Source organism: Rhea americana, unplaced genomic scaffold, assembly GCF_003343005.1.
Source record: "Rhea americana isolate MKP2758 unplaced genomic scaffold, rheAme1 scaffold_147, whole genome shotgun sequence".
NCBI classification, from domain to species: Eukaryota; Metazoa; Chordata; class Aves; order Rheiformes; family Rheidae; genus Rhea; species Rhea americana.
This window is the reverse complement of record NW_028185561.1, coordinates 1701353-1729027: the sequence shown is the minus strand read 5'-3', so window position 1 is coordinate 1729027 and position 27675 is coordinate 1701353.

Sequence of the window (27675 nt, the reverse complement as noted above, 5' to 3'; positions counted from 1 at the left end):
GGAAGGGAAACCTAACTTTGTTAGTCAGAGATTTAAATGCAAGTTGTTAAAGCCTGTTAAAGCTTTTCCTTCCCAAATTACTGTTTATGTTTCCAGACATCCTGGGAGAAGGCAGGTAACTCTTCATAACAGTCCTGGTATAAAATGCCTTCAGAGAGGATCTCCCCGTGTTATTCTATTCCCTTTGAAATTGACCCATTTAAGGGTAATGAACATTTAAAAAGGAAGCAAATAATCCTGACAACCTCAAAGATTTTTTTTGTGTAGTACCTCAAATAAGTGGTGTTTTAGATTTCTCACAAATTAGGTTCCTCATAAATCTGAAAGGGCTCTCCTGAACTTGCAGAATTTTATGATGGCTATCTAATTACTACATCCCAAGAAGCTGCATTAAAAAAATATTATTAAGATAAAAAAGCAAAGGAATTTTTAGGAGACGCTAAAACCAAGATCTTTGAGCAGCACTAATTTGCCCTCCACCCTTGAACATATACAGTTGCAAAATGATCTTTAGTTGTGTTTGCATAACATTTTCTCATGGGACTCCGTTTCACTTAAGGGTAATGTTGCCAGTCAGATTTTTTTTTTCCTTCTACAACTTTTGCAGAGTGTCTCCTAGGACTTTTTTAATGCACAGCATCTTGAATTGGAGCTTGAACAGACGAACGTGCATTTGTTCTCAGTCACTTCCCTAAGTCTCTCACTATATTAACTCAGCGGGTGAGAAGCGAGGATGAACCTGCCTTCGCAGCCCCCTGTGACACGAAGTGCTCAGCACCCCCTGCTCCGGCTCCGCTTCCCGTCTGAGACKTCCCCATTCCTGTCTCAGTCCAGTCCGCTGCGGCTGAGGAAGGAACGTCCCAGGGCCCCTCTGCAGCGGCGCCGGTGCCATCAGCTTGCGGGGAAGCAGGCAAAGCCTCCAGAGAACTCCGCRCTCATCCTTTGCCTCCTGTTGAGCAATATGTACTTCAAACGTTTACCGTTTCACAGCTYAGGCAAATTGGCGCTGGGCTGGCCAAAGGCACATCCCTGATGGAAACCTCGTGCACCTCGTGCACTTCCCCGGTGCACAGACATGTAGAGTTTTTAACAAAATTGCATTAAGACGTTTTTTAGCCTGTTAAAAGCAACATATTCTCCTCACATCTCTTTCTTAGATACACTTGAATATTTTAGCTGACACTTTTCCCAAGATCAATAAACACAAAGGAGAAACCTCAGCACAAAAAAAAAAAAAAAAAAAAAAAACTTAATGGAATGATCCGTAATCTGCTAAAACTACTTCGCACCCAAAAGCAAGCTCTTGTAATGAGAAATGTCAGATAGTAGATGCAGTAGTGCCATTTTCACTTACAGCATTTATGCACCCACATAGGATATGAGTAAGGGATTGATACATAGGAAAAATGTGTGGAAAAATTCTTGGAGCAAGGCATATTAGCACCATGATTTATATGTTTAATATAGCCACTCCTCTTACTCTCTTTGTTATGCAGCCGCAAACGCAGTTGAAAACAGACTATAGCTCAACACATAAAGAGGAAATGGTAGACAGCAGAAAATGTCTGTTCATCTACATCTTATCCCTGTCTAATTCCTAACAATGTGACCCCAACTTGTAAAAAAATCATAGTTCTGAAAAATCCACATATTTTCTGGATTAGAAAAGGAAACTAAAAGTCATCAAGCTAACTTTTTGCTGCAAATAATTCGTTCAGCTATAGAATTCACTAGATAAATAGCCATACTGTTTTAACTTGAAATGGGAATGGAAGAAACACTCACATAACATGTTAAAAATTATAACCTAAGCTTTTCCAATTTGCTCTTGAATTCTGTGCTAATAATCTTCAGAGTAAGATAATTTTCCTAAATCAAACCATGAGGTGGAGTTGCTTGTTTTCGTTGTTTCTCTCCAGAGAAAAATCCCACTATCAGTTTGGAAAAATAATTATCCTTCCTGTATCTCTCATGATCTTTTCCCAGTAAATGAAGTAGGCAATTTTTTTCAGTCAGCTTGAATCTCAGCTGACTACCAGTACTTAAATAGTTGCCTCAGATTTTAATCCCCAAATACCCGGAGCCAGCACCCTGGTCTAGCAAAGACTGCTCTCCGAAGCCTCTGTGGATCCACTGGAAACTATGAAGTACAATGCAGTGATCTCAGCTAAACATTACCGGTTCCTGACCCTGGAAAGGGAAAAGTCAAAGTTCTTTTGGAAATGACACATTGTGACCTGCAGTCTGCTGTAGCACATTAAGTCTGATAAATGATCAGAAATGATGACTTAAACAAGCATCTAAGAGAGAGTATTTTGCTTAATGTACCCAGCAGTTAACCTTATGTAGTCACATTGCATAGTGGGCTCATTTGGAAGCCGTGTAGGTTTAGCTAAGAATAAACAAAGCATTGCAGTACCATTAAACGTTTTCTACGTCTTTCTTCTGTGTTAATGTGGTTCAGTGCTTCTGTCATGAAAATGAGCTAAATGGAGTTTCCCACACTCTCGACCACAAAGAGCGCACTATATTGCCTTTCCAATAGAAAAGCACTATATTGTACTTTCCTGAACACATGCACGCTTCAAGAGCAAACCTTGATTTTCATAGCACTAAAGAGGCCTGCAGCACAGAAGAGGAGCAAACTCAAAAGCAGAAAAAAGTGGAAGTGATGTCAAAACCACGCAACTTTTCCAGGTGGTAAAAAATACCCATATATACATACACAAAAATAGAAGTTAATTCTTTTCCCACATCCGCAAAATGCTCTCCCAGTGAAATGCCAAATCTAATCCTCCTACCTAATAAGTTCTCAAATTTTTAATTTAGGCACTTATGCCAGAGCCCTATAGGCACTAGAATAATGTGAGCTATTTCTCTGTATTAAGTTGCTCAACTATAATGACTTCATCATTTCATTTAAGCACCTGTTCTGGAAAATAGGTCCTGATCCTGCAGACACTCACATCTACTGAGTATTCCCATTTGAACTCTAAAAAATGTATTCCAGTGCTTYAGGTTGATTTACGGCATACTATTAGAAGCATCTATAAGCACCTGAAATGTGTCAGTGGATGAATATGAGCAATAATTGTAAATATAGTTTATGAGTTAAACAGCACACTGGTATTGGTGGCCCACATTCAGCAAAATATTGAATCTCACAACTCCTGTTTAAACTCCCCACTGATTTCAGTTGGAATTCAGACTTTAAATGAGGAGCTAGAAGCCCAGATGCTTTGTTGATCACGGGCCTTCGGCTGCAAAATGCTGAGTCCTCCCAAAGGACCCACGGGAAATGATAGTAGAGAGGTATTTTATGTGTGCATAGCTGCTCTTGGAGTTTGTCTGCTGGAGGAAAACCTGCCCTGAAGTTCAACTGCCCTTTTTGTTTCTCTCGCAGTCTTAAAAAAAAAAAAAATTAAAGTCAGCTTTTTCACAGCAAGCTTTGCTATCCATAAACTGAAATAGTGCCTGAGCTCTGGAGAGAGGGCTAAGGTATGTATGCTGGCCATCAAGGAAAGCGAGCCAGCCCCTCAGTGTCAAGATAAGGGTACACCCTCAGCTGCAGAGCGGTGGTAAACTCCCTTACCCACAAAAATAATTATATTTTCTTAGGGAAAGGAAGTCTGCTGTCTTTGTTTCCCCTCTACCCCTGCCGCTTCTCTGCAGGCGTCACTGACCCCTGTGCAGAGAGAAGGGGTAAGGCAGGATTCCCAGCGTCCCGGAGGGGAGGGCGGGCAGGGGGACTTGAACTTTCCACCCTAAGGGTAGTGACTGTGCTCACAACATGAAAGTCCAGCTTCTCTCCTCTGCCTTTGTCCAAACTACCTCAGGCTTGGTCAGCCTGGTGAAGACCTTCTTTATATGTGGTGCTCCCTTACTCACATGCTAAATAGGTCCAGGATTTGATCTTTTATTAGATGCTTCTAACAGAATTACACYAGGGATGAGCTTGGCCCAACACACTTAAATATGAGTTTGTGTTCCTATTCTTAGGGTAGCACAAATAGAAAGTCCATATTCATGTAAATACCAGAATTTTCTCTGCTGCTTTGCGTCTTACTTTAGCTTCCTACTTGCAAATCCACTGGAATCCTCTGCATTATGTATTTTTGAACTGTTTCTGTGTGGCTTCAGCTTGGCTGAAACTGGGATTCCTTTTCTTTTTGTTTTTCAAGTTAGCATCTTAAAGAAAAGAAAATAAACATGAAGTCAGAATTTCCTGAGGGACAGTGGGAAGGGGAGAGATCAGATCAGCTGTAAGTTGTTGGTGTTATTTTCCCAGGATAAGCTCGATAAGCTCTTTTTTTTGCATCTTTTTTTTTATTTATTTATTCTCTACTTTTAAAATTGCCTACAGACCTGTGGACAAAACTAGAAGATTTTGTGGTTTTCAGAAATAACAGTGTTCAAATAGCCAAAGACCACCTCTAGAGTGGATTTCCCTGCATTCAGTGAGATGAGTTACTGCACAGATGCCTTTATAGGAAAAAATCCTCTGAAAGTGAAAGGCCTAAGTTATGCTCTTTCCATATTCAGCCAGCCAGGGAATAGCTGTTACTATTCTGTCTCTGGTGTAACTCTTTCGGTGTAGCCCGTGAACATTGCAGGATCCTGAGGGCAGGGAGAGCCTACAGCTGAGCTTGCACTGTGCCAGGGCATGAGGACCATGTTTGATACTTAACCACAACTTTTAGGAACATAACTGATGATAACTTTTCTCCTCGGAAACTTCATTGATATCTGAAGCAAATTTCTGCTTTATATCTGAGCTAGTTAACCCAGCATATTTATATTTTTAAGTATTTCTACTGAGCTTTTGTTTGAAGGCTCTTCTTGGGAATATCATTGGAAAATTATAGCTGACATACTGAGACAAAGCTGACACAGAAGGTAACACACACACACACACACACACACACACACACAGTCAAACCAAGTCAACATGATAATCATCATAGAAAATAAGAGATGTTGGGGAGCCATGTGAAGAGGAGCAGGAGGAATTTCTCAACATAGGTCCTCTCTCTTTCATCTAACAGCTCCTTCCAGTGGGGACATTGCACTGTTCCTCCAAAGTAAAAGTGAAAGGCTTTGCTGTACATATGGCCAGAAAAGGTGTAGATGGTGGTAGGTGGGAATAATGATTTCACATTTAATAATGAGGATTCTGCACCTTAAGTATGTGAAATTACATGCAATGGTACACACTGCATATTCTATTGCCCATTRGCTTGTTCTGCTAAAGAAAACAATGCAGATAGACCATCAACATGCAAGGTCAAAGTGAAAGGTATGTCAGTCTACAGAGACGAGGATCTTTCAATGCTTCATGTTCACTCCTGTGTTTCCCTGCAGCCATAGCAATTGCACTATCAAGATCTTCACTGCAGCAACTCCTCTAATGATACCAATGTCTCGCCTGGACATTGATCCCAATGTGTCAAAAAGAGTTTAACCACTTCCTTGAAATCAGTGGGACATCTTCCTTAAATGGACTAGTCCTTGTACACTGAGAGAGAACAAGGTCCAACGCACATAGGCTACTGTATTCCTTAAGAACTATATGCCCAGTCCAGGTTCTGAATATTTGGATATATGATTCTGGAGCAACCTCGGTGAAGTCAGTAGATTTTTCTCAGATTTAGAGAGGTAAGGTTTAGRGAGGTATAATGAGGTAAGTATTCAGCCCTCAGTGCCATATTGTGTGGATTTTGATTAATTTTAAATAAAGTTTCCACCTTAAATGAATTGCAAGTGTTATCTGTTTTTATATATAACTTCATGCTCTTTATTATTTAAAATGTCCAATTTGCTAGAAGAAAACATAAATACTGACTGCAGCTGTAGAATTTAATAAAACCTCAGGTTTGAGCTAGCAAGTGAAAAAAAGTATATTATTGGAAACTTGTGGTCAAACTTGAAGCTTGAAGGAAATATTTTAGCACTATCACAATATTAAATTGCAATCATTATTTAATTTATCTTCTCTGAAATGACTTAAGGGAAGTGCACCAAAAGTCCTATTTACCTAAGCCAGGAAATAAGTCAGTGATCAGCTAGGTGGATGAAGTAATTGAAAGCTGACAAGGGACAATATAATGCCACTATTGTAACAGCACTTAGAAGTATTGTTTGACTTTGACCTGCTTAGGAATAAATGTTGCACAGTTTTCATTTCATCCCCCCCCCCMAAAAAAAGCATATAGCAATAAAATGTGTTCTTTTTACTGAATTCTTGATATTTTTCTTTAAATTGAAAAATATCAGCTTTGGCACATCTGGAGGAAAGGAATGTTCCCCACAATTACTGAGATTTTGTAAAAAATATAGATATATTAGAAATTAAGATATTCACCAGTCAGTATTTCCAGCAAAAAGTCTGAACCCCTGGGCAACCTGTGCATTTCAATTGTCACTTTGAACTTTGGAACAAAGGGTAGACTGTAAAACCAGTTTATAAAAAGTATTATGAGATACCACAACTGGCATTTTTATGACCTTATTAAACTACATTCGAGTGTCATAAATTATACGTAATGAAAGTGAATAGGATCTCTGACTTGATTTTAATATTAGGAACATGCTTATTAGTTTAAGTTTTTTTCTGAATAGAAGGGGTATTTTTGTTGTTTTCTTACTTTAGCAGCAGCTGTTATGTGGAAGTCATAAATGCCAGATTACATTAAATTATTTTTGTTCTTATAGTAATATTGTTAGTAAATTACTTGAGAGTAATGAGCAGTTTTTCCTCACTAAGTAAGGTTAACAGTGTTAATTTAGACTCAAAGTATTCCACCTTCTTGTAACAAACATATCAGCTGGCCATGTTTAGACACTTAAACCAAATTGCAATTCAGAACAAATCTTCCTTCTTTCAAGAATGATTTTTCAAAAAATCTTTGTTTTTTTTTTTCCAGTACCCTATCTTTGCATTAGGAGGAAAGTTGCAGATGTCTATTCAAAGTAAACCCATTTTTGGATTTGTTACTGTTTTAGAAGGATGGCTTATGCCCAAAAGTAGCTAAAAAATGTGTCGATATATATCAGAAGCAGAGCACACACCACAGGGGGATGTTATCTGTGGCGTTCTCTTGAGAACATTAGAATAGCTGTATTGCCTCAACCCAGAGGTCCAGCTGAGCCGGACACTGACACTACCCAAAAGGGAATGCCGAGGGAAGCATATAAGACTCCTGAGAGCAGAGCATGCACGTACAAGACTTTGTGCTCTACCCCATCATTTCGACCTCCTTCGCCAGTAGCAACTTCCATACACCTACAAATACTCAGAGCTGTTCTAGTCTATGAGCTTATCTGCTCTCCCCTTGAACTAATGTAACCATTTAGCACTGAATTAGCATAATTTCTTGGTTTCTGCAGCTCATTCAGGCCAAGGAGGGTGTCAATTAGTTACAGAGGTAGCTGTGCCAACTATTTGATTCCTCCCTTAGAAGAAAATGAGCCTTGTTTGCCACTGTATATACCTATATACTGCACATCTAGCCTGCCTGGATTTCCTGAGCGTGAGGCGCGACACTTGTGTTCGTCCAGAGGTCAGACACAAAGTTAGACCAGGGATATGGGGATSCAGAAGATCCCCCATGCATGTGACCTAAAGCTTCTCTGGTACACTCAGGATCTACTTGCCCAAGAGGACTCCACTACTGCTGGCAGGTCTGAGTAATACAAGTTTGCAGTCCAGATGGTCACTGTCTACAGTGGTAGGGAACATAGATTCTGCCTGCAGTATTGCACTGCCAATACTGATTGGCAGGGATGTCAGTACTTCATTCAGCCAAAACTCCCCCAAAATCAACAAGCCTGATCCTGCTGTCAGGATGTAGACAAAACCAGGAATGATGTTCAGGTTTACTTAGTGGAACTTTTGATTGTATAGGAGGAACATAATGGTCTCATGTTCTTCTCTTCACAGAAATTCACTTAATAAAAAGAAAAAAAAAATCAACACCACAGCATCAAAAATATGTTGTGGCTGTTCCTGAGACTAGTATGTCAGAAAGCACCAAAAAATTATTTTAAGCATTTGAAGGACTAAGAATTTAACCAGGCAAGTTTGTACTCTAAGGGGAAGGAGAACAACTTTTCTGTCAGAATTATTCCTCATATTCCAAGGAGAAGTGCTTGTTCTGCACTCATGGATGAGATTTTCATGGAGCCCCAGGATATCATTTCCTCTCCCACTTGTTGTAATACGCAGTCTTCTCGTTTCTCCCCATTGACATGCCAAGGTCCTGAAGAGGAATGTGCTCCTAGAAGTACAGTCCCACCTACAGCTCTCCAGGGAAGGCAACTTTGTTCTACCTTCTTCGTGACAACCACTGGCTAAATGCCACAGTGCAGTCTATAATTTGCAGTAGGAGATAGAAGTGGATTTTATTACCTCATARATTTGTTAAAAATAGCAGAAAAAGAGTCAAAACTTATTTCAAGCTTTAGGAAGGAAACAAAGTCACCAGCACTGAAGATATTAATGAAATATTAAATAACTTCACACATAAAGCCATTCCAGGACTACCAGAATAAAGGAGAAGGGGATGGGACAGGAGGCGACAGGATGAGATGAGACGAGACGAGAAGAGACAAGAAGACAGGATCYTCCTCCCGCATAAAAAGGGAAGCTGAAGGGAAATAAGGAGTCATCAGAATGCCAGAAATATCAGACTTTAATAATTGGGGCAAGTTAAGGGGAAAAAATAGAAAGACATTTTTTCATCAAAAAGGGAGAAGTAAACAAAAAGGTAATTTTGGATACTGAATGCATAACTACTATTTTAATGAATGCATAACTACTCTTTGTACTGTGATCACACCGTTTGTCTCCACTGAATAGTTTGCCTGGCAAAAGATTGTACCTTCCCGACMGCACATCTAAATGCCTGAGGAAGAAAGGGGATGGACTCTGGAGGAATAGAGCAACGGGAGGAACACCTGTTAAAATAGATAACAATTTGTTACAGATATCTTTAACCTGCAGCTGTGGATGGGACCCCTCCTGTGCTGAGGTCCAGAAATGTTAAAAAATCCTTTGAAGGACAGGATACCTGCTGTATTGATGAAAGAAAAGGAGAAGTAGTCCATTTTGCCTTTTAACAAGATGTGTGAGGTGTGCCAGTTTTAAACAAAAGATTATTTGTGAGAATGAAGTGGAGACAAAATCTCATACAACATTTAAGAAGCCTGCCTGCCGGACCATGAGGAGAAGCTAATAAATCTAAGAAGATGATTTTAAAAAAAGATATAAAAAAGATATAGTGAGGTATATCTCACCAAAACTCAGCATCTAAGCTATTGGTGGAAAGTAGTGGTTTGAGTTCTCACTGTAATTGATAAAAAATTCTGGAGGACAATTTTTTCTTATTTTAGATATTTGTCCTAAGAGGGAATAATTTAATCTGTGGCCAGCCTATCTTCCTCAGCCAACTGAGCAGCTGGAACTGGGTGGTTGAGTTTCTGATTCCCACACTGAGTGTCCACCAGAAACACAATTTACTACAGACGATGGCCATGACTATATACTGCTGGTTTTGTAGAAGAGAAACCTAGGAAGTGAGGACAGATGACTGAGCAGGTATTAGAATAAATTAAAATGGAAATGAATCTCTAATCCACAGTGCTTTAAAGAGAAGAGTGGTACAAACAATGTTGAAGAGCAAACCAAAATGTTTATTAAACTGAAAATTTCTGAAGAAATTAAAGTTACAGCATAATGGAACAGATGCTTTTGGCAAAACCTGCTAACTATGGAAACAAGTTACTCTAATGTGTTTACCCCCTACATCCAGCCCAGGCTGGAGCCTCAATTCACCTGCTACTCATAGTTTTAACATGCTTCAGAGCCTTAAAATCCCRAGGTGGAGATACCCATCTCCCAAGCTCTGTTTCTTCACCAGCAAATCCCAGCTGAGAGATGGGCTAGGAAGAGGGCTTGACTTTCAGAAATATCTGAAGTTCATGAAATTAAGATGACTGGTTTAAAAGCTGTTCACACGAGCTACCGTGACAGCCTCTGGAGGAGGAAGCGGTCTCGCGCTCGGTGCTCGGCGGGGCTCGGCAGGATGCATGAAAACGCCGCAGGGGGAAGCGCGCGTGCTGCAGCAGGAGGCWACCTCGCGTCTCCGCTCGCTCTCTCCATCTCAGGAGTGCTTTCTGGCTCCCTCCGGGATACTTCGGGGTTTCTTGGGACCCACGAGGTGAGGTTAGTCATAGGGAAGGATAAGGTGGAATGGAAAGCAGGAAAAGGGGAATTCTTGCCTGGAAGTAGTAGGAAAGGAAAGGGGGAGGGGGAAGTCGTGGCTGGAGCTAAGGGATGGGGCAGAGGAAGGGGGCAGCACTGCGAGCTGAGCAGCCAGGGTGGGGGTCCCAGAGCACACCAGCTTGGGAGGGCCATCTCTGCAAGCAGTAACCTCTCCCCTCACTCCCACTTTGATTAGAGTTTGTGCTTAGGAGCCAAAGTTAGTAACCAGAGTACTCTTCACTAGCGCACAGCAGACAGCAGAGCCCGTTGCCCCAGTTTTAGTCCGATACATAGCCCCCCAAAAGGGGGGCTATCTAATCTATTCCTTTTCTAATGCGTGGAGCAAAAACAATTGTGTACATCTTGAAAATGTTTCCCTATTGAAACAAAGGTGATAGTGCTGTTACAGCTGGTTGAATTTCAAAAAGAAAAAGAAATATACTTGTGTACTTCCTTTAATATATGCATTTTCTATCCATGGTGTATTCTTTGCATAGGATTAATTGTCTAGAAAYAAAGTTTGTGCTCTCTGAATCATTAACATAATCAAGGTTTTGTAGTAACACCAAACTTTTAATAATAAAAGCATGGCTTATATTTGTATAAATACAATTCTCTGTATGCTTGGGTCATGCAGTTAATATCATACACAAAGAATTTGCTCAGTGCGTTGTTTTCTGAGACAGAACTACTGGCAAACAGCAATGTCCATAGCGCAGTATATCATCTCCTTCCTTTTGTAAAACATATATATGCCTTTTGTTGTCAGGGTAACCTTTGATGTTGAAAGGAGATGAGAAGACTGACGATGGATCTTCAGTAAACTGAATTCACATGTCTTTTTCCCCAATGGGTCAGTAAAACTGTATTGTTATTCTTCTTTTGAAATATCTAGGATGGAGCGTTTCCACCTTTCTTCACAAATGTGTAGACATGTCTGATGGTCAGGGTTATATAGTGCATCCATCTGTAGTTCCAGGTGTCTGAAGCTGGTCTCTGGGCACTGATAACATAAGGTGTGGTCTACAGAGGAGGGATTTTATTAGTTACATCTTTAGCTACTTGAGGAAGGAGAGTATATAATTTAAGACACTTTGATGCCTTAAAAACATGTGAAGTATGGTTAAGGCATCAAAGAGGCTGAAACAGAGGAAAACAGCATGAAACTTAAAGTTTTGAATAAAGTAGGACTTCTAAATGAGTTTTAAAAAAAACTTGAGGGAGATTAAAAGAGAACGAAAGGCGAGAATGAAGGCACAACAAGGCCTGCAATAACAAGTGCAAATGCTTTCTGAACAGCACGACATGAAAAGCACTGAAGATACTGGACAGAAAGAAAAGGAAGAAATGGCACCAAAAATTGTTGACTATGCAAACATCTATGTCTCCTGCAAGTAATCCTTTTATTCCAAGTTATTCTAGGGCAGTGGAGTCCCAGCCCGTGATCAAGGCTCAGTAGCACCATGGAAGTACACATCATAAGGAGCTGCTGTTCACAAGAGATGTGCTCTGACATTATTTATTTATTGACAGCTGACATTGCTCTTATTGCAAGCCAGATGAGAAACACTGGCTGAGTGCATCAGTGCAAGCCAAGGACAGGCCAGTTCAAAGGGGATGCTGATTTTCCCCTTTCAGCCTCCAGCTGTTGTTTGCACGGATGCATTTGTGTTTGGGAGATTAAGCTCCTATATAGCAAAACTCCCCATTAAGRTCAGTTATCTGGGAATGGCAATGATCAGACCCTAAAGCTCTGCAAGGCAAAACAAGTCTCTTAAAGACAATTTTAGACAAAATAAAGAGAAGACAAAGCAAATATACATGTGTAGAAATTTCAAGCCATGAAATAAACTTCTTATTCCACCTTAAAGGAGGAACCATCACAACAGCTGCTTTTTTAAGGTCGCAAAGCTTATGTTTAAGTACAAGAGCACAGTGGGTTTTATATGTCACCATATATTTTGGTACCAAAGCAGGGGTCTTGTCAAAGATGTGGAAGGTTGGCTCAGGTCTTACTTTTCTTATTTTAATGTGGTGGTTTTCCTAGCGCACATACCAAGGGGGAAGAGCCCCACTTGTGCAGACCTGTGCAGAACAGTCTTTTGAAAAAGTGAAAAATGCAACAGAGAAAAGGTTTCCATGACTGTTCAGGCTGGGGTTAGCTCTGTAAGGCACAGAGCAGTTACAGTTCAGCACAGAAATTAATACCAAGTGTCAGCTTGCCTGTGTCCTCACTGAAAGAGTGGGATGAGGGACATCAACTTCTGACTACACCTGCGTAGAAAGTGCTCCCAGAATGGTAGTGGCACACTCCCAACATCTGCTCCTTTCATTGAACTTAGCTGTAAATTGAAATTCCATTGCAATGTTTTTAGACTCAGTTGAAGTAAGGAGACTGTCAGAAATCCTCTTTAAACTCACCCTTATCCAAACAGGAAGCTGACCCCTAACCCCCGGACGTAACAGTACACCAGTGGAAATTTCATTATCCCCGTTTCAGCTGTACTAAGTGAAAATTAATTGTGTAATTATCTGGATGAGCGCATGTGTAAAATTTTACAATGTGCCAGTTAGATTAAGTAACGTGTTAGTGGCATGGTTTAGTGCGGAGTCAAGGCTGTCTTATAAAACCGACATAAGAAGTCCAACAAGATTTGAAGGAAAAGAACATATGTCTGAACAAACGTTAACATGAGAAAGTAATGTAATACTTAATACCAAAACCTCACAAAGATTTTAGTCTCCTGTGATGGAGGTTCATCTGTAATACGAGAGATCTTTTTGTTTGTCACTTTAATGCCAAAATATTGTGAGTGTGTATATTTTTTTCCAAAGGTACCAAATAAGTAACTGATGACATTTCTCTACTTTGTACTGCTTAATGCCTCATTCATTTGTACAGTGTGTTGCTCCAGGTTTTTTTCATGGTTTGCAGTGAAACAAAATAAAATACAGAAGTAAAAACAGATCAAGTCAGAACTCAGAACTTGAGAAACACAAGTTGCTGAACTCACCTCCCTCATACAGAACTGATGGACAGATCTTATGGAGCCCTGGGAAATCCTAATATGGCTATTTAGAAGAAATTATTTCCATTTCAAAGTCACGGCCTTGTTTGGATAACGAGATCACTGTGCAAAAGATGCTGCTTGGAAAAAGTCTAGTCCTTTGAAAAGTAATATCTTTAAGAAGTTGACTAAGTAATGTATTAGTTTTTATCAGTTTTACTGCCAAAAGCTTTTGTATAGAGTCACTTCAGCAATACCCAAATACACTCTTAACATTTCATAAAAATAGTGGAGTGAAAATAACCTGTAAAGTGACATCGGTGGAATCRATAGAACAGAATACGTGCAGGAAGGCTTGAGATAACAGTGAGAAGTCCCACTGCAGCACTCTGCTAGTAAATCTGGATGGAGATAGGAGATGATCCAGACATTTCTGTACACAAATCGTGGGTGTGCAGAGGAATCAAAAGAGTTACTGTCTAACACAGCCTTTGGATATTTTGGAATGATGCTACAAGGGTGAAAGTTGGGATTTTCATTTCTCACACAACTTAGTCACTGAAAGGCTTGTGAAAACACTAGACTGAATTTTTAATATTGAAGTCTAATTTTTATCTGTAATTAACTCACTAGGCATTACTAGAAAAGAGACTATACAAAAGGTGGAAAAACAAAATCCAAGTCAAAAAAAAAAAAAAATCAGGGGAAAATGTCTGCTATTCACAAGTACACCTTTCTATCCCCTTCCTCTGACCTCAGATTTTGGTCTGCCTCTCTGATATCTCATTGCAAAAGTCCAGATGTCAAATCGGTGTATTACTGTATTAACAAATACAGATGTTTGAAAGGTAACTAGCGACACAGGGCCAGTACTGCGAATGGCAGATCCATGTCGCAGAGATCTCAGTTCTCTCATCCTGGAGACACACGTGATGCTGGCGGGGCTCGAGGCACATGGTAGGAACAGCGCGTTTCCCTTACGACCTCACTATTCATCATTTATTCTAGTCTGAGACGTGACACAAGGTAGGTGACCACACAGGAGCGTAGTGTAGCTGCAAGAGAATGTTTAAGTCAACAAAAAGTGTGTTTTTGTAAAAGAAACKGACCTGCAAGCCTTTCTAGCTGTATAAAGTTGAAAGCCTTTTAAAAGAAGCCTATAATGCTTCTGTTAGAAATGCTCTTCACTGAGCTAACTCCAGGCCTGATGGGGCCAATGGCAAATTGATTTAACTTGGAAGAGAGTTTAAGTAAGCCATAACTGTTTTTGCTAATCTCAACCTAAGCATTTTTGTGCATTTCTCAATGGATGGCAGTAGAGACAGCACAGGCTTTTATGCTCCTCAGCATTTAAGTCCAACCAAAGGGTGTTCAAGACTGGCTTCCCCCTCAAGGGAAAAGGAAAGARCAAGGTTGAGGTGAAGAGCCAGGGACTTCTGAAGTTCTTGGTCCAAAAAAAAACCCCTCATCTCACTCAGCCAGCCCCCACAACACCAGAAGCATCAAGCCTGGTTTCGTAGGGCTCTGGCGCACACCGAGCATGCAGTGGGAGGGTACCCGTGCACGGCTCCCTGCAGCCAGCTGCCTCCAGCATTTGCACCCATCTGCCAAGCCATCAGGAGGGGCTAGCTCATGCCAGGAGCAATATGAGTCAACTAAGCTTAAGCAGGTAAAATTCAGCATATTTGTCTATGACAGCAGTGAAGAACTGGTGTTTAAGATGAGGGTACGCAGAGATCCAGAAGCTTTCTGACTTCAACTTACCAAGTAAGAATACCATTTGTATCTTAGTATGGCCATATAGAGTATCTAAACACAGGTTTTGCCCAAATTAAGTGTTTATGAATAAGATTATGAACTGACTACACCAGCAATTGTTGACAAGAGATAGTACTCTTAGGATAATATGACTTTTCTCTTAAAGGAGTTTAGCAGAAGAAAGTCAGTGATGACCAGTGAAGTTTCTAAAAATTATATCCTCTATCACAGTAATCCACAAGCAAACTTCAAACACTTTTTTTTCAAGTTCTCTTTTTCCCCAGATCATTTTCAGAAGACATTCCTATTTTAATGGATTTTTTTCCTGAACCTACAGACAGAGCAAGCATGGGTAAGCCTAGGAGCCAGGGTCGCCAAGCTTCTCCAAGACTCCTTTATAGCACCTCAACAACACAATGTCGCCTTAAAATGAATTGAGGCAGTTTGCAGTGATCCATCTTGCCTTCATTACCCCTTCTGATGGAAATGCCTGTGCAGCTTCTTGCGCCTGCTGCCCWTGCTCCTTGCAGCTCCCAGGATCAGAAGGGAAAAGGGCCTCCTTGGGGCAGGGGAAGAGGTAGGCAGCATGAGAAATAGCCCCACTGCTATTCTCATAGCAGGAACCAGAGGCACTCCAGTGATGCTGAGGCTAGCCTGGCTGAAATCAAGAGTGGCTCATTCTCTCCGTCCCATTTGAACCTGGTCTGCCTGAAGAGGAGAATAAAACTTTCACTCTTCATATGCATGTTGAGTTAAAATGATGCCCAGATTTGCTTCAGTTGTTTTGTTTTGTTTTTTTTTTCCAAAGCCAATCATCAAATGCTCATTATATTGCATCTTGTTAGCTAACAGCTTGCTGCAGCGTAACATTTTCACCCCACATCAAACCTTTCACGTGACATTAAGAAACCAACTTTTTTGTATCAATTATTTGGCAATTTATTACTGACAGCCATATTTTCTGTACTTTATTGGTTATTGACTACTTTGTTTTCCACAAAGTCAGGAAACATATACCGAATAAAACCAATGAAGTGTTCTGCACAGAAGGAGAAGCCTATAAAAAAGGCCAGGAGCAGGAAGCAGCAAAGGGCAAGATATTCCTCTGTGGAAAAAAAAAGTAAAATAATACTGTCACTAAGTTAAAAATAAACTACAGAATATCAGATCTTAGAAAACATAACATATTTTCCCAAAGAACAGAAATCTAAGACAGCAAAGGGAATTCTTTTCTTTACTGTCCCACTTTTATCCTAGAGATCTGAGGAAGTCAAATGAAAATTTCCTGGCATCCTGGGGCAATAAAATAATCTCAGTCTTCTTGTGAAACCACATTAGTGTGGAGATCGAACAGAAGTTCTTTGAGAACTGTAAGTGCTATGTAAGCATCATTTTTCCCAGGAAACTGAGGCTTTATTTATTTACACAGAGCTATGCCACTAATGTAATAAGAAATAAACTGCTAGGACAGACACAGACCTGAACACCTATCCTGTAAGAACATGCTAGCACTCAAATTTGTGACTGAATCAATTGTCCCTGAAAAAAGGATCAGGTCTGCTGAGGACAATAACCCAGCCSACTGCTGACTCTTACCTACACCGAGCATCCGTATATTAGTGAATAAGGAAGAATTTCAGAAAGTACAGAACTCACTTTGCTGCCTGTTAGCTTTGCTGCAGTAGCTGTCTTGCTGCTCAGAAGGAAACAGCTATGCCTTTTAGCAAGACAAAACAAGAAAGTAGCCTGGTATAGCCTGGACTCCCCTCTGCTGATAGAACTTTAATTGACTAAAGGTGATTGTTTGCTTAAGATCCTATCGTTTTTTCCCCACACTTTAAAAAGTAGCAGCATTCAACCTATGATGAAAGTCCTGGACACTGAATAGCTTGCATTCCTCMCCACCACCACCACCCTCAGCTTTTAAGTGAGACTTGGGTTAGAAGAGACCAAGTCATGGGTGTAAGCTCTGATAACCAAGTACTGGCTGCCTCAGCGTAGGAGCCCCATCAAATTAAACAACCAGGAGTGTGCCAATTTCTGCAGCTAACTGCAAGAAAACATGCTAGTGTGACTTGTATTTAAGACGTTTGCTTCCCCGATGTAGATAATCAGCTCTGCCAGGGGGAAGGTAGGCTTGCCACGGCTGTCTAGGACCACACGTTTCTGGTTCATGAGAAGAAGACACTACAAGCACTTTTCTGTCAAAAAATGAGCTTTCCAGTTCCCTTTCTAGTGCCCTCCATGCTACAGTTTCMTGTGAGAAATCTAGGAATTGGTTTCAGATGCCTCCAGGCAGAGCAGGAAATGGGACTGAGGTGTCTCATCCCAGGTGCCTACTCTATGTTGTGGTGGGAAATGATGGAACAGTGTTGCTCAACCTCCTCCCTTGATGTTTCATGGAAAGTAGCTTCTCTAAAGCTCCCTAAGAGCACCACTGTGTCACTGGTTCTAAAATTCACCATAAGAGGTGATTCACCATGGTCTTTAGGGCATGCTTGAGGCTGAATTTAACCATCTCTTCAGTGCAGACAGAGTAAATACTCTGCAAAAGGAAACATCTTCCTGTTGCCTAAGACCAGGCAAATGGTCAGGTTTGTCTTCCCCTATCCCAAAAGGTAACTGTTGTGCAAGCTCAGTTTACCAAGATTACACAAGGATGAGGAGACAGTCCTCAGACTGACACACATGCAGCAAGGAAACTGAGAGCTGCAGACATTACCAAAATCTTACAAGGAATCGGAAGCTATGGATTTATTAAAGGAAGCAATATTCTCTCAGAAGGGACATTCCAATGTTTTGACACATGAGCCACTTTCCAGCTCTTTTGGAAGAGATTTAATCATGAGATTATCTCCAGGTACAAAGTAGTAGACCTGAGGTACATCAAGGAAGCAGCTAATCCTGTCTTGAGCTAGGCAAAGCCATAGTCTGAAAAAGAGATCTCCACCTAGGTACATGGGGACAACCACCCCAGAGCACGGGTACTGCACAGGGTGGGATTAACAGGGAAGCAAATGCCCTTTCAGCTCCTCTCCTTTCCTCTCCTGCAGCCACCGGGGAATGTGCTCCTTCAAAATGGTAGTGCTTGTGATGAGGTTTATTGAGTTTTAACTCCTATTTTTTTCAAACTGATTTGTGGAAAGAACTTTTTTTAAAAAAAAAAATCACATGTTTTTCAGAATGGCTCCAACGTTATTCCTGACTGCTCACAGGGCAGCCACCCCAGGCATTTTTCCTAAAGGCCTCCTGTCCCTGTGGATTGCTTCTTCTCTTTGCTATTTCTTCACATGCACTTCCAAACCACTTCTTCCAGGGAAAGCAGATAGCATTCATGCCAAGTGCAGCAGCCTGGCCGCACCTGGCCATTTTCTACTCAGTTCCCCTCAAAAAACCTCACCCTATTGCAGCTCCCCCTTCTTCTGTCCCTTACGGTTGTATCATGTATGCATCAGTCAGATTGGCCCTGACTGACTGGGTATCTGCAGAAAGCCTTCTGCCCCGCATTTGTCTTCTTTYCTCTGCTGACATCCCTCTCCACCACCAGCCCTGGCAGAGAACAGCTGGTTCACTGAGCATTTCAACCCTGTCTCAGAAACAGTCCTGTGTCTTCCCTCAGCTAACCTTAGACCTGATGGAGGCAAGCAAGCTTGTTCTCCTGGTTCTTCAATACAGCCCTGTTCACTTTATAGTGTGTTTTTTAAATCCTTTGTCTGTTAGCACTCGGGATCTGTGAGGCCCTAGTCATTTGAACAATAAAATTTCTTGATCTTTTACTGCAGATGTCAAAACAGACATAGCTAATGCCATTACTAAAGGTAATGGTAAAACCTATTGAATAGCTACGCTATATTAGTTGGAAAAATATTAATGGATAATTTAAAATGTTGTAATTTAGTTACTGAACAATTCAATTCTGTATTCAATTTCTGTGTGGTCATCTTCATCTCAGGGAGGAACTGCATCACTAGTGTTATCACTATCATTTTGCACATGGGGGACCAGAGGCACCACAGCATCATATCTAACAAGGCAGAGCAGAGCCCAGCCCCAGGAGAAAATTTCCTAAAGCAAAGACAGAGAAGAGAGCTGCAAAGATGAGACGAGCTGGAGCCACTCACAACACACTGTGGGCCACAAAAGAAATGTTGTATCTAAAACCTTCTGTCTATCCTGGATGAAGATGCTGGAGACATAAAGTTGAAACTTTAGACTGGATTTATGAAGGTAGGTCAGTTCTATGGTGATCTTTCCAATTCATCCTCCAAACAGCACTGATGACACTTTGCATGATACTTTAGTGGTCAGAGCACCCTCGCAGGAAAGGGAAGACAGAGGCTCAGGTCCTGCTTCTGCTAGAGAGGACTCAAACTCCTGTTTTCCAGGAATTATGTAAGTCATGATGGCTTAAGAGGAGCCCATTAGACCACAGCCCTCAGCACAGGGTTCGCTGGTCAGGGCCCTGGTATACCCAAACTCCAATGTACTGTGTGTCCTCAGCCAATATATCTGGCTGAAGAGGGATGAGTTTTAGTACCTGTTTAAACGCYCTGCTAAATTGGGTTCATAAAGACAAGAGCCAAAAGCCAGCTCATGACTCTGTGAGAACCATCATATCTGAGGTGGCAGAACTATGCAACTGCAGAGCCAAAACACATTTCTGCTGCAAGGAAAAGGAAGGTCCAAAATARTTATGAAACATAATAAACCCATAATGTCTGGATAAGTTCTAGCTAAAATGCTGCATTGTCCTCCCTGTCGAGCTGATTGGAGCCTATGATTCCAACCCTGAATAAAGGACACATCTCAGCAAACATTTGGCCCAAATCAGAAACCTCCCTGAGAACAAGGGTACAGGCCAAGAGTTAAGAGGAAGTTGTGGGCTGGCTAAAGCCCTATCATACTAATAATGTAAAGTGTGTTTTTCTTCAGTTTAACTTCAGAGTTACAGCAGTTTACYGCTCTGCGGTACAATATTTTTCCCCTTAGTCTCACAGTCAGATTAATTCTTGAGCTGCAACGCAATGAAACTTTTGATTTAAGAGATTTGCTGAGGAAATCTAGATTGAAACTCAAGGTTTAGCCAGTACATAAATCAAAGGTGGGATCACTTCAAAGATTCCTTCATCTATTTGGCACAGACCTGGTTCATTTAAAACCTCCTTTCTCATAATTGTACCCTTATTAAGATCTGAACATTTATAAGATGAGGAATGAGGTCTTACAGAATGTGCTATAATCACTTCTCCTGAAAATAAAACTGTACTGAGAAATAGTAAACACAGGAGAGGACAGGTCATCTTCTGGCTATGGATGGCTACTGATTTTATGGGCTCCTGTCTTGGAACTAAGGCTCTGCAGTAAATTTGCTTCCTGGTTCTGCCATAGATTTCCTGTGCAAGACCAATTCAGTTAATCTCTTAGGGCAAAAGTCACCCCACTACACTTCAGGAACTTAGCTGAAGTGCCTAGATCAGGAGCCCACTTACTCTACATTGTCTTTCACACTTAAGATCTGAAGGTAAYAAATTCTTTTTTTTTTTCATTGTCTATAGAGGGATCTCGTAGCAGACTAACTYTAAATAACTAGCTTTAATCTTTAAGATTTAAAATATGGAGTTTAAGTGTTTACCTTTTCCATTTCCAAAATGGGGATGATCTTGTTTCTTCCCACCTTCTGCGTATCTTTTCAATTTAGGCTTTAAACCTTYGAGAAAACCTATCAGTACTGTATTCCATCAACTATCAGTATCCCCTTCACATAAAGCTCACCATATCTACACACGTTACATTGCAAGCTCCTTGGAGCAGGACTTTCCAATTGCCATAATGAAGGGGAATGTAAAAGGAGAGGAGCAGATATGATAGCTATCTTGTGGTCATGCCTGACGCCTAGCACGTATTTAATCAGAGAAACTACAGGGCGCCAATGRCCACAGACCTTAAATAACATTCATGTGTTTCCTCAGCCTAGCAGGAGCCTTCCRCATCCATGTAGGCAGTAGCTAGTGTTTCTGTGGCCAGCAGCAGGGGCTGTGCTGGTGCTCGGCTGCATGTGGCTTCTCCAACATGGCTTAGCATCCTCAGCAAACCCATCCTACCAGCTGCAGCATCTGGCCAAGGGGAAAGAAGGGAGCAAGGACAGACAACAGCAGAGGATGGAGCTGAAAAAGAGAGAAGAAAATGAAAGAGAAAAGTTCAACCAGGGAAAATATATTATTTGACAACTAACTGAGGCAAACATTTGCAATAGATTTCACATGGAGATCAAAGTTATGCAATAGTCGTGTGTGAAGATTTGGAGTTAAAGTCCTGGTAGATTGATATATTCTAGGGTAGATTTAAAAAGCTAAAAACAATGACACTAACTTGTATTTGGAAAAATAACCCTGTGTCATTGGACAGAAGCTTACCTTTCTCCTGCTCTAGTGTAATAGCATAGGCTCAGCAGCTAGCATCTTGCAAGCAGGAAAAGAAACAACCTGGGATTTGCTAATTAGAGACTGGCCCTGGTTTCAACAAGAATTCTGCTTGCAAAATCTAGATAATTTCAACATTATTAATTATGAGAAATATTTGGCAAACTCATGAGGCATTTAAATAGAATCACCAGGAAACCCTAAAGAATCTTAAGCCTTACTCCCAAGGATATTTGAAAAAAAAAAAAGAGAAAATGAAGATACCCTTTGTGTAGACAATATGTGCACAAAGTGATCTTTAAGTAAATGGGATTGAATTAAATTTGACCAAATGAMGTAGCATATACATTGAAATGAAAATTCTTTGAAATGCAAGAGTCATTTTTAAAAAGAATTTGATATACAGATGCAATAGATGCACCACTGACTTTTCATACCTTACTTTAAAAAACACACACACTGCAAATACTGTGAGATCTACTTAAGAGCTTGACTATATACAGTTCTGACACAGCCCCTCTATTCATTCCTAGCTGGGTTCAGTGTTACAGGGCTGTAGCTGCTTCTGTAATACTATTTCTTGTGAAGCCGCTCTCTGAGAAACTGCTGTGATGTGTTCTGTCCTAAAGACTTTGTCTTCATCCTCACCAGCCCATCCACCCAATTGCAAACAACYTTCTCATCACAGGGTCGTGGGCAAAGCCTCTAGGTCCTGTTACAGGCTCCCTATAGCTGATTCCTATAAACTGGAAGATGAGAACAGCCTTAGCCCCTTCACAGATGACGGATGCAGATTAGCAGATCCAAACAATTAGTTAGGGTGAGGGAATGAGCCCTTAGACAATTAGAGTAGTTAAGCATCCTGCTGACAGCTGTGGTGACAGCAGACAGTAAAACTACGCTTGATGAAATGAGAAAACTCTCTGCCTTTTTTGATTTACAGGCAAGTTTACTTACAGGCTTTAAGGTGTTTAACTACAGTGGTCACAAAACAGGCAGCAATATCCTTCTGTCCTTCTATCTGTAAYGAAATGGGGGAACGGCAGACACGAGCTGACATAATTCAGCTCTGGTTTTGTTTGTCAGCTGCAGTGATTTGAATGAATGATGCAAGGYTGTCAGGCAAAAAGAAGCAAACTGAATTCTTAAGCTGTTACTGGTGCTGGAAAAAAGACAGATTTAATGCTGAAAGGTATGTGAGGATCAGAGATGTTTTGTGTTCCCTCCCTCTCATATTTTTGCATTAAAACCTGCCACTTACAAGCTTTTGTTTCAAGTCCTGAAGCAGCTGTTTGGTGAATGTGTTTTTTGTATCCCTTAAGAACAAATGATCCCTTGTTTTTAACCCTTTGATTTGGGGAGTTTGTATATCCAGGTGTGCACTACTCCCTGTCCAGTCCCATTGTGCTACTATTCCCCAAGAGAGAGATTTCAAATATTTGTGGTCAGTTCAATGGAATTTGCTTTAAATGCCAACAAAAATTAATTTGTTCAAATTCTAGTGGGTTTGGTGTATGGAATTTGTGTAAGAGTTGTTTTCTGGGAGGGAAGAGATGTTTTAAATGACCGTGCCGAGCTAAGAGGCAGAMGTGAGTTTTCTTTGATCCAGGAGAGGATGCATTGTCAAATGTTTCAGAGTCGTCAGACAATGCTTGTCCATGAGATCAAGGAGAAAAATGTATGTTACTATRCACTTTTTCTCACTTAGATGTTAGAATTACCGGATATTAAAAGCTAAGCTTAAAGGTACTGCCTTGTTTCACAGAGCATCTGGAAAAGGACCTATAAAACAAGCAATTACTACTGAGCGTTAAGGTGTGATGTCAGCTCAAAGCACAAGGATCAACCTGAATGCTTGTGTCAGGTGGGCAGGGAAACGGATGTCGTACCTCCTCGTACAATTAAACCCCTAAACGTTGTCCTCGTGGGTTAGGATGCTACGGTATCACTCGTTTCACCGAAGTGACAGGCACCCACGGGTGGACAGCCAGCAACAACAGGGCTTGGCGTTACAGCCATGCAATACTCCCCTGGTTTCATGTTTTACCACAAACGTGAACTCAGCTGCCGTTTGAAAAGGTCCACTAACGCACCCGAAGCCGAGCTCCCTTTTATGCATGCCGGGCCTGACTGATGGTTTCAAAGCAAAACTTGGTCCAGACCCAAGCCTTTCGTTGTGTTTCGCTTTGGCTTCATTTACCTGCGACRCTACAAAAGAAAGCGCGGTGGCTGCAGATTTACACTAGATGGAAAGCAGAGCTTCACCTGAATCAGCCCTCACTTCTGCACAATTTCTGCATTYGCCTTATCTTTGTAAGCCTAATGTGTTTCTTGTGCATGGATGAAAGCCCGCTTCCACTAACATCAATAGGAAGCTCTAGGAAGTTCTGCTGCAGAAGGGCTGCTCTATTCGATTAATTGTTAGTAAATCAAATTTTTTGGAAACACTTCACACTATGATTTCATCAGAACTTTATTCACCAGCACAGGCTGCAATAACTGTCATCAAGCCAAATCTGAATTTCGGGAGGGATTCTTTGTGTAAGATTCTTAGCATTCAATTCAGAAGTCTAACCTTRATTTGTCCTCTACTTTTAATGTTTTTGTCTTAGGCAAGCCTCCTTGACAGTATACTGATATGTTTAGAAATGAAAAAGCATGTTTATACAATGCAGGCATATTTGATTTTTTTCTTGAAAGATTTTAGTTACATAGTTCAGTACGAAACAACTGTGGGCRTAGGAAAAAATTATTTTTGCTTTTACATGGCTAAGGACTGTAAGCGAGATACAGTCAACAAAGCAATATTGTTATGAAATGCGGAAAATAGTAAGTATTTGGACTAACTATTCCCTCACATGATGTTAGTGAWACTTCACTGAGGAGCAAAATTTAAGTAGAATATACTATTCATTTGAATGTATTAGGTCTGAAAATGCTTCAGTTTAAAGTCTCTAATGTGACATACCAACTTCTGAAACTTGTGGCCTTGCTCTAGCTGGAGCAATGGAGTCCCAAGCTCCTTCCTCCTCCTATCCCTGAGGCTGGTGTGTGTAAAGTTAGCACTTTAGCACTTTTTAGCAGCACTTTACAAAGGTCATCTCTTTCTGGTATGTTCTTGGCTGGCSTGTAACTTCTTCCGCTCAATGGAACAGTCTCTCAGTGTATAAAAACAGCTACTGCCTGTAAGAAATTCTCCTGTATGCAAATCAAGAATTGAGCCAAGTCACCTGTTTTGCACTGTTACTAAGAGTCAGATAGAGAAACGACTCACTTTTTTTTTTTTTTAATCTCAAAAGTGAGTATCACTTCCRGATTTGGATCTCAGATGAGGACTTTCGTTTAGCCTAGGAAATAAGTGTACAACAGATGTTCCCAGGTCAAATTAGTACTCTTCCTATAGCATAAAGTGTAAGTATGTGGACCCCCTATGGACTACCTAAGTGCATCACAGTAATAATTTATCATTAATGTTTGTTGTTTGTAGAAGTTCTGAATACTTTACAGAAATATCTTTACTGTGTATTTCAGAGGACAGAACAGAGRTGCTTCATCATTAGGAAAGATGGAGACAAAATTTAAGTCTTCTGATCTTAGTCAGGTAGGCAACATCCTGTTCTCCACTACATGTGGAAGCTCTGATATTTTCCAAAGATTAGTAAATATAAATTCTGTCCCAGACAGCAGATRACTACATGTGTGACACACAGGGATTTTAAAATATCCAAGACTTTGCATTTCAAATGACAATTTTTTTTATGTACTGACAATAAGCTGGGGATATCACATAAAGAGAAACCAGCTAGCATCATCTCATCTACTTTTCAGGGGATTTTGTTTGTTTGTTTGTTTGTTTGTTTTGATGATAAACCCTTGAACCATCAAGTTTCAGGTAGCCCTGTAACCATGTGTGCCCAGGTCTGACAGATAAATTAGAAATTCATGAGGAACTGGCATGGACCCTCAGAAAAATGCAGATCATGTGGCAATTTGGAGAGTGAGGCAGAAAACAAATCATTGCAGTGCAGTTTGAGTCGGAGCCCACACGTYTGTGACATTTTTTTTCCTGTTGTTCACCCTGCCAGGAAAGTCATTTGGTTCAGTGTCTTGATGCCAGCTGGCACAAAGGCTTTTGGACAGCAGGGGATGGCATGAGAAGCTTGAAATACAGTTTCTCCAAAAGGTGCCATGGGCACTTGGGCAGGTAGGAGACTTCCAGTGTTAATGTTTGCTGCTAACGTTTCTTTTCCTCGTGTCTCACAGACGTCTTTTTCTCCTGAACATGCCTCTCCTCCTCCCTCAGTTCCTCAGCTGATACTGAGTCTTGGGAATTGCTTTCCATCAAATGGCTCCGAAGTGCCATCTGTCTCTTTTGAGCCACCAAGGGTTAGAGGATGTTCTCGTTCTGCCGCCCCTTGTTCAGCTCTTCCCCTTTGCAGCCCTTCTTCCTGACCTGCTGCRGGGCACTGGGCCTCGGTTGTCTTCCAGAGAGGTGCTCCCCTGCCTTAAACCAAGCCCAAATTTAATCGTTTTCTTGTTTCTCATATGTCATCGTCATAATTCTGGACTCCGCTGCTGTGGAAAGCTCTTCATTTTATTGTCCTTTTTAATTATTAAATCCTTTCCTCAGTAATTCACTGTGACTCGGTAACTGACTCCACATGGCTGCGACGTGACTGTCCTGATTGAATTACTGCGAGCACAGAGCGGGCTGCGCCGCACGCATGCGAGGCAGAGCGGGGCGCGGAGCTGCCTTCGGCTGGGGCGGCCGCCGCGGCACCGCCGCCCCTTGCTCCCCGAGAACCTCCCCACGGGCTCCCGCAGGAGGTGGTCCCCTGCTCCGGCCACCCAGCGGCATCCCGTCCGCAGCCCTTCCCGACCGTGTCGCCTCCGCTGGGTCACCTGGGCTGCCCCCAGCATGGAGGTGCGGGATAACGCCAGCAACACCCACCCTGGAAACCAGGACGGGCTGGGAGTGGCGGCATTTCCGCCAGGGAGCCGAGTCCTTCTGCTCATCTTCAAAGCGGAAAGGGGGTGATATGCCTAGCAGGGGTTCCCGAGCTGTGGGTGGCTTCCTTTAATTTAGGAAAGCATCTGATACAATGTGTCACGAAACGTCACGTTTATTTAATTCGTTTTTTGTTTGGATATGATTACTGTCACGTGGAATGGAAAATGACTGATGCGCCGTAAGCGAAAAATCGGAGGATGGTTTAAATCAGCTTGAACTGAATTAGGGCAGGAAGAAGAAGTGTTCAGAGTAGTCTGAGCAGATTTGGATAGCTTAACCTTTTCGTTAACAAGTAGAAAGGAGGAGGTGAAGCTAAACAGAACATTAAGTGATAGTACATTGGTAGTGGCAATTGCATTTATCTCTTTGCCCCAGCAAAGGWCTGGTGAGTATTCAAGGAATTACAGTAGAGCTTATTAGAAGAATATAGAAATGGGATTGAACGAATTAAATATGCATATAAAATAGTTAAGAAATGCTTAACACAGGCACTGACATGCTAACCTAATGCTAGATGAAGGGAAAATCTACCTCAGAGCAGATCACAATGTGAAGACCATGACCACTATAGAAAAGCTACGCAGATGGGAAGATGAACAGGGGGCAGAGAGTTTGCTCATGCAGGCTGAAAAATGGAAGAGGGTAAACCGAATATCAGGAGCGAACGATATTACAGGAGTGACAGACGCTCAAGCTCTAAAATAAAAATAGCACAAGTAGGTTCCATTAAAAAGTAGTTTCTCTACGCGCTTGAGATCTAAAGCGATACGGTACTCGTATTTCTTAGGATGTTAGAAAACTGAAGAGAGATTCTCCTTTTTGTTTTCGTTAGATTCCATCAAATGTTTTCTTAAGGGATAAAACACTAAAATAAACTGAGCAGCAATAAATTTATCACAGAGCGTGCTTCCGCGCAGGAGCAGGACGCAGTGYACAGAGCAGGTCTTGGCCAGGCAAAAGTCTATGAGCTTGTGTGTAGCTTGGGGCTGAAAGAGACTATTTTGAAAAAAAATAATAACAACCCCACACACGCAAATAGAAGGAAGAAAAAAGGCAGAGYACGGTGGGGAGGGAGACAGGGAGCTGCTCATGCAATTTTTACAAAGATTTCGGTCACCGTTCAAACAAACCGCAACAGAAAATGAAGGCATGGTATCAGCGATGTTTCAGAGCGATTTAAGTAGAGTCTCTCAGGGTTTTTGATGCCGTGGCTACTTT